Raw genomic sequence first — 6989 nt, 5'->3', positions numbered from 1 at the left:
GATCCATTTGGCGTAAAGGGCAAAATAGCTTTGAAAATTATATGAATGGGCATGGACCACTGAAAATCAGTGATGACACCAGGTGTTCGCGAAAAAGGTATACATTCCTATTCTATCGGTTGAACTCGTCATTCATATAATTGGCATAAAGTAAGTTTTTCGTATTAATTATCAAGAAATGAAACGTTTATAGATATTATTAACGACTTCTTTTTTATATTTGTAACGACGTTTCAGAGATGTTTTCATTTAAAGAGGTGGCATGAAGTAGCGCACAATCGTCGTTACAATGATAAAGAAGTTGTTACCCATCATGTTTCAGGTCTCAAAGCTCTTCCAACGTCATAATGCCTATCACAGAATACAAAACTATTTATCAGAACATATTCACGAACAATCATGGGCCTTTGGATAGCCAAGTGGTTAAAGCGCTCGGTCGTCACTCCGAAGGCCCTCGTTTGATTCTCCATATAGGTACAATGTAAGAAGACCACCCTGATGTTTTTGCTGAAATATTGCTCAAAGCGGCGTACAATCATACTCCCTCCCTCCCAATGAACAACACATGTATCCTATGACAATCCTGTTCTGAACCCCAATATAGCTATCATGCTTCTCTAAGCTTGGATAAACTATTTCCGGCTCTTTGAGACCAACAAATGCTTCAGGAAATAATAGTCTCTGCAGATACCTACGTCCTCTGTCATCATATACTAGTATCAAGGGGGCATGGGTAGCCCAGTTGTGGAAGGCGCCACAATTCGTTGTGTTGTTGTTTAACGCCGCACTCAGCAATACGCCAGCCATATGACGGCGGTCTGTAAATAATTGAGTCTGGACAAGACAATCCAGTGATTGATATCATGATCATCGATCCACGCAATTGGGATCGATGACATGCATCAACCAAGTCAGCGAGCCTGACGACCCGATCCCGTTAGTCGCCTCTTACGACAAGCATAGTCGCCGTTTATGGGTTGCTGAAGAGCCATTCTACCCAGGCTCTTCACGGGTCCAATTCGTTGTGAAGGGCACGCTAGTAACTACCTATGATCGTGAGTTCGAATCCCGGTTCGCCCCGATTGTTTCTAGGTTTGTCAGCACCATACCCGTGCGCGTGTATTTAACTAAAGTGGTAACGTCTAAGACTTGTATCATTTGGGGCTTTCCTTCCACAGGTAGCTGCCACACCGGGTTATATGAGGAATACTGTTCAAACTGGCATTAAACCAAACTCAATGACTCACTCACATATAAAAATGTATTCATTAGCTTACATAGAGTACTTGGCGCATACCTCACTACTGCACGAATCGTCTCAACACATCCATATTATTTCCCTCATGTATAATGCTTCTGCATAAAACTGTCCCTCAATGTTCCAGAGCCGACTCCATGTATTGAATCTGTGGTCAGTAACCCTTATGTAAACACGCCACTGATAAGTGATATATTTCGATGTGCACATTAACTTCGAAGTCACCATGGTTAACAATGACACAGACACTCTTGCTTGTCGAAAAGAAGAATGAGCATGATGTATTGCATGGGATAAGTGTGATGGACCATTGTTTCGCGCATGTTCTACGTACATGGCTATCGCCGTGCGTTCATTAATCACTGTATGCTTGTGGTAAAGCATGTCCATCGACCAGGTCCCGCTGTGAAACCGAATCTCTCTGATCCCAACGATAAGCTAACCTTTCCCAGTATTAATACTTTATGCACAGTATACAAGAGAGAGCAGCTTACCGCCTGGTGACCTTAAAATGTTATATTTAATTTATATACATGGTTTGTCATAGTCAAAATAAACACGCAGCAAAATGCTACGAGATTCTACTGAGAATGAATTTCATACGTTTTACACCATCTGATTTCTCTCGTTTGAATGATTCCTTTTCAGTTTAGCTGTATCTATGTATGTACAGGTCATGAACTATTAAATGAATACATCAAGTGCATGTTTTGTTAGTTCATGCAAGATGGAGCCCAGCTGTTGTGAATTATGTCAGTAATCGTGTAACTAACGTTATGAAATCGTACATTTACAACACATATACAGTCGAACCCCGTTGTGTCGAACTCGAACGTTTCCAATCCCCGGTTGTATCGAACTCACATTCCCTGTAAACTCTTACTATTTTACCACTAGTTTAATCCGGATGTGTCCAAATGAATGTGTCGAATTCAGGGTTGTCTCGAACCCAAGTAATAGTCCCAAGAGTTAAAGCCAAAAAACTCAAAGCACAACTTACCACAAGTTAGAATTTGTACAATTTGATTAATATGCATAAAGATGCACAAAGGTGGATATAATAAATGCTTCTGTTTCTATTACTTACTTTACACACTGTTACGAGGGCATGACCTAATCGAAACGTAAAGGTTACCCAGACAGCGGTTCGCAGAGAATTGAATTGTGAAATCAGTAAATGACCACACATGATCAATGAATAATCAGTAAATTGTGTTGAAATACAAAAGAACTTAGGTTAACAATAAAGTAATGGCATTACAATAGGTGAAACAAGTGGCAGACACCATAAGTAACAGGCCCTAGAAATAATGTAAGTGCACTTGCGAATGTTAAGAATTTTGTCACTTTTGTATGTTTTGAAACAGGCCTGTCTCCATTCTTGAATCCAGAATAGTGTAGGAAGATGACAGGATATCGGTGTTCATAACTTGCTATCCAGTCCGTACTTGGTAGATAGATACACATAAGGTTGAAAAAGGCCTCGAATCGTCCTCTTACCGCTTTTATTTAGGTACAGCCTGCTTTCTTGGAACTGTCCCAGCCCGAAATTTCTCGAACGATGAAGCCTTCCATGTTCATAACCAACAATCAGGGGGCGAAAACTCAGATCACTTGCTACGCCGCCAGTGGCCCGTCAATCGTCCCCTGCCACCGGCAATTACTGCAAATACATTTACAACATTCACAACTGCCACACTGATCAGACTGATTAGTCGAACATTCTTAACTAGTTCTTAGGGGGTTCCAGACAACAAGACAGCACTGTATTATGTTCATCAGGAAACACTAGTCTGTACCTTCTAGTTTAATGATTCACGATATGTCAGAAGGTCTGGCGTCAGGCTGGAAATGGAGTGCACACCAGTATGTCCGAACCAGTAACTCAAACACTAGCGTTTGAAACAGTTGTAAAAGTATCGTATGATCATTGCTAAAACCCATAAATGTAAGAGTATTAAAAATTAATTATTGATGTTGGGAAGTTGATGCTTGTGCACGCAGTGCTGAGTCACAGCAGAGGTAGCAGTGAGACATTAGATAAATTACCAACGTGCTTGGGATCTATGTGACATAAACCAACAAAAAGTCATCATATCTTTTTAAAAGCATCGATCCATCAATGAGTAACCTCAAGTGGTCATTTGCTATTGCCTTTTGACATGGAGAACAGTCCAGGGACATCAGTGTCTGGGCATTACTAAGTGATTGCTATACAGATTCAAGGCCCTCCCTCTCGGGCCCTCTGCGTGCCCTTTCTTCGTATGTCAGTTGAATCATCCACTTCGTTCAACCTCCCTTCACATGCTGATGGTCAGTGATACTGCATTGCTACATATACTGTAAATGTATAGGCCACCTAGCTATGATTTATTTGACAGGCAACAACAGGTTGATTTGTCTCTGGTAAGGGACCGACCATTTGATATTCGGAGGGTGGGGCAGGGTGAATAGAGGAGTGTGCGTGCGTGTGGAAGGCTGGGATTGTATCGATGTTAAATATTTGGACCCTGTAAATTCTTTTAAAAGATAAATGCTTCAGACTGTTGAACAAATGCCTGCCACAAACATGATACTGCTAGAGGTTTTCTTTACAAAAAATCAGGCTCATATTTCTAAATAAAAATATCTGGATTTTGTAGCTGTAGCTGAATATTAATATCTAATCGCGATAAAAAAAATTCCAGCCCCCTCGTGGAACATCAAAAGGTCGGTATATATTAAGCCAGTTAAGAAAAATGGGTATCAGGTTACACTTATGCTGTTTATGGAATTATATTTGGCAATATGCCTTGCTGTATGAAGAAACTGGGCCGAGGCCGTGGTGACCCAGGTTATATTCCCTGCGATTATGCGGTTGACACACTATAAATGGCATGGTTAAGAAACAATTGGGATCTTGTACAAAAAACGAAAGTCCATTAAAAGTAGGAGATTCCAAAGCATACAAATCCGTATATGGCTATATAAAGCAGGTTCCAGTAAATGTGCCACCAAACCCTTGTCTCAAATATTCCTTTAAAAATGTAGGGGATCGTGAAATATAAGTGTTAGTACAAAGTATTAGAACAAAGAATAGTGTTGACGACTAACGAGCTATGCAAGAACGTTTGTGTCTGTAAAACTTAACACTAAAATGCATCCTATAGTAGTTGCACCACACACGTGCGTATGATGTCATTCCCGATTTTGGCACTTCCAACTATGATCGATTATCTCAGTGGACCATTATTTTTTTATTGATTCTGCTTATCATACAGTTGTGATTTACTTGATTTCATGCAATGTTGGTGTTTGAAGTAGCGATGGGGCGTCTGTCCTGCAAGCAACGCGCGGAGCGTTTGCGGCCAATTGGCATGCTGGAAACTGGCAGAAGCGTTCAGTGGCCATTACGTCATAGTCTGTGATAAGCAGGCTATAGGACAGGTACAGACAAACCCAAGATGGTGACGATCGACCCCGCTCCGGGCGTCCCAGGCCAACGACATAAGTACAGGATCAATCGATACAAAACCAGTCTCTACCAAATTGAGCGGTATCATCCAGCACACACAATAATAAAAAAACAAATACCGGAATGCCCCTCCACCCCTTCCCCACAATCTCCGCCCCCAAAACACTCAGATTGACAGACAAGTGTTAGAATTGATTCAGGCTCTGAACGAGGAATAGACTAATCCCGCATAACGTTAAAAGGGGACTGGTGACCTTGCTGCGACCTTGCAGCGACGCAGATGAATGCATGCATGCACCCAGACACAGATGAATTCATGCATGCACCCAGACACACACGTTATTTATGATATTTATCCATAATGACAGTACTCTTTGGATTTCTTTTTTTTACCAGAGAGTGTATGAAACACTTACATGTGGATTTGCTCTTTACAAATGTCCAAATCCGAATCAGTACACATCAAACATTGCAATGGAGCCCGTGGGGAATCACTGTTAGAATAGGTCACAAGCAAATTGTGCCTGTCGCACGAAGCGACTAAAAGGATCAGACCCAGTGTCATGATTAAACACGTGTCATCGTTCCCCAAGAACGTGGAACGTGGAACGTTGATTCTAATATCGATCACAGGTTTAAATAGGTCCTACTTGATTTTGTACACGTCGGTGTGGCTTTATGCAACGACAAACAAAAGAAGAGTGGTTCAATAACGTTAAATCTATATTTATTAAAGAAATTCATCCAAAAGTATGTGATGAAGAACCCCAAAATAGATTTTATCAAAACGGACAGAAAAAACGACTGCATTGATTCTGCTCATAATTTGTGTGGCACTCCAAACACAATAGAGGATATTTTAGAGATCAGCAATAGAACACTCTGAACAGACCATCTAATCTCTGAATGTTTGCATCCTTCAACTGACATCCTGATGCCCAATTTAGACTTACTTTTCAATAGTTTGTTTGAACATTCATACTTGCCGAAAGACTGATCAATCGGAATAATCATATTCATAAACTTGCACCAACAAATGATCCAAATGGTTATAAATGTGTTACGCATTTCGGAAAACATAGTTACATCTATAATCGAACAGTTTTTGCTGTTTTGGTCTGATTGCGTACCAAATATATCTGTGGAACAAACGGAAATTAAGATAAGGGTTTTCGACGGATGATGACATTTCTAAACTGCATGAATAAGTATATAAACATAACATGTGTAACAATATGACAGTAATCTGAAGGAACATCTTTGAGTGATATGTATGTATGTATGTATGTATGTATGTATGTGTGTGTGTGTGTGTGTGTGTGTGTGTGTGTGTGTGTGTGTGTGTGTGTGTGTGTGTTTTATATTGTGTTTTTAGTGTGTTTGTATGTGTGTGCATCAAAACTTTAACCATGTGAAGGTCTAAGGGGTAGCTGAAAAGTTCTGAGCCCAACTACGAAGATGTATAGCTGCACGTCACTACGAAGGATGTATAGTACATCATTAACACTTTGCATGTATTAAGTACAATAATTCCCATGCTCAGATACATGCTTACTTACACTTAAACCAATTACTCACTCAGTCAGGCAGCACATTTCTGCAAGCATCAAAATGAAAATGTGAATACCCCTTTCTGAAATGTATAACCGAGAGCCATGTCCAACATTTGATTGGATGCGATGATACGAACCCATGTCGACATTTCCTTGATGTTCACGCAGTACAAAGTGCTTAACACTTCTTTTAACTATAGTAATATGAATTATCTCCCTTTTACCACAGGGTTGCCAGAGTCGGCTGATTGTCAATTTTGGACATACTACAATACCTCCATAATGACTGTGTAAATAGCATGATCTTAGAAACAAAACTGTATATTTCTTAGATTTGGTATTTGTACATTGATATTTCATACATACTGCCAGCCATGAAAGAGTATACACCCATATGTTTCATGTTGGCTAATAATGAAACAAACAAGAAATACTTATGCAGTTGTGCATTTGTATCATATCTGTGTCTCAGACCTTCAGTTTGCAGTTTTTTTCCAGTTGCCTGGTTATGTTTCATAACGTTTGTAATTGTTTAGTAAGTCAAATTTTCAGAAGTATTTACTTGCCTTTGCATTGCAGTTTATCTAAGAAGAAATTTCTTTTTCTGGCAATTATTATTACAAGTCATTAATTTGAAAAATCTTATGGTTGTGAAGCCAATACATGACTGGACACACAAAAACACATTTTATGGAATGTATTGAAGACTTTTCTAAAATGTTCA

This window comes from Haliotis cracherodii, unplaced genomic scaffold (assembly GCF_022045235.1).
Source record: "Haliotis cracherodii isolate W230 unplaced genomic scaffold, xgHalCrac1.p SCAF_1, whole genome shotgun sequence".
Lineage (NCBI taxonomy): Eukaryota > Metazoa > Mollusca > Gastropoda > Lepetellida > Haliotidae > Haliotis > Haliotis cracherodii.
The sequence above is the reverse complement of the archived record's forward strand: the minus strand, read 5'-3'. Positions refer to the sequence as shown.